A 1,365-nucleotide genomic window follows, 5' to 3' on the forward strand; every position below is an offset into this window, starting at 1 on the left:
TGACAGGACCTGCCGCTAATGAACCCGTGTTGATTGTCCCTAAGCATAATCTCCCCTGCTGGCCCCTCGTGGATATGCGCCAGAATAATTCTCTCAAAAAGCTTGCCCAGGATTGAGGTAAGACTAACTGGCCTATAGTTTCCTGGGTACTCCTTCCTCCCCTTTTTGAAGATGGGAACCACATTGGGCCTCTTCCAGTCCTCTGGCACCACACCAGACCACCACGAGTGCTCGTACAGCCATGCCAGGGGTCCCGCAATGACCTCAGCCAATTCCCTCAGTACTCTAGGGTGGAGATCGTCCAGACCAGCTGATTTGAATACATCCAGTCCCCCCAGAAGTTCCCTAACTAGTTCCTCACTAACCCTTGGCCTAGGTATGTCTCCCCTGGGATCTAAGGGGGGCCGGGGGGGGGTGACTGTTCTGGTCCCTGCTTAGGAAAATGGAGGCAAAGAAATCATTAAATATGTTGGCTTTGTCATCTGGTGTGACGACCAAATTTCCTAGCATGTCCTGCAGGGGCCCCACATTACCTGGAACCTTCTTTTTTCCCCCTGTTTATTTAAAGAAGGACTTCTTGTTGTCCTTGATTCGGGAAGCTAGTCCCAGTTCCATCTCCGCCTTGGCCTTCCTGACTGGCCCCCTGCATCCCCGAGCAACCGTTGTATAATCCTCCCTGGTGATGGCCCCTCCCTTCCATTGGGTGTACACCTCCCTTTTAGCTAGGAGACATTCCCGGATGCTTTTGGTGAGCCATGGGGGCTTATGTGAGATGAACAGGAGACGAACCCTTGCAGGCTCTGGTTCCTGGGTCTCACACCGAGGATCCTCCCTTTCCCGGGCCCTGTTCTGGGCACCGGGGCACTTTTAGTTAAAGGCGGAGCCCCACTGTGGGGCTCCAGTCAGTTGGCCTAGGGCCGGGGCTAATTTGAGCAGCAGCAACATGCTCCCAGGGCAGATTCTCCATGTGCTGATCTGCACACCATGTGGGGCCTGAGCAGCTGCTCCCAGGGCCAGCTCTCCATGTGCCAATCTGCACACCAACTGCCCAGCTGCTTGCCAGGTTTACAGGCTCAAGCCGCCTTGAGCGGCTCCTACAGCCTGATCCCTGTGCGCCAGTTCATGCATTGCTGAATTTCAAGCAGGGTCACAAGGACAGCCATATCTGGAGCTCCTCTCTCCTTGCTGTCCCTCATCATCTCTCCACAGTGTGCTGAGCATGTTCCCCTTTTATACTCTTCAGGGGCTCCATCCCTAAAGTTATTTGGACCTTGCTGGCACAGTTCCGATTCAGGTCCAGCTGCTTCTTGCCCCCACCCTTTGGAAAAGGGTGGGGCATTGCTTCTCTTCTCTGCCTCTAGATTG

The sequence above is a fragment of the Gavialis gangeticus genome, unplaced genomic scaffold, assembly GCF_001723915.1.
Source record: "Gavialis gangeticus isolate Ggan-Ray unplaced genomic scaffold, GavGan_comp1, whole genome shotgun sequence".
Classification (NCBI taxonomy): Eukaryota; Metazoa; Chordata; order Crocodylia; family Gavialidae; genus Gavialis; species Gavialis gangeticus.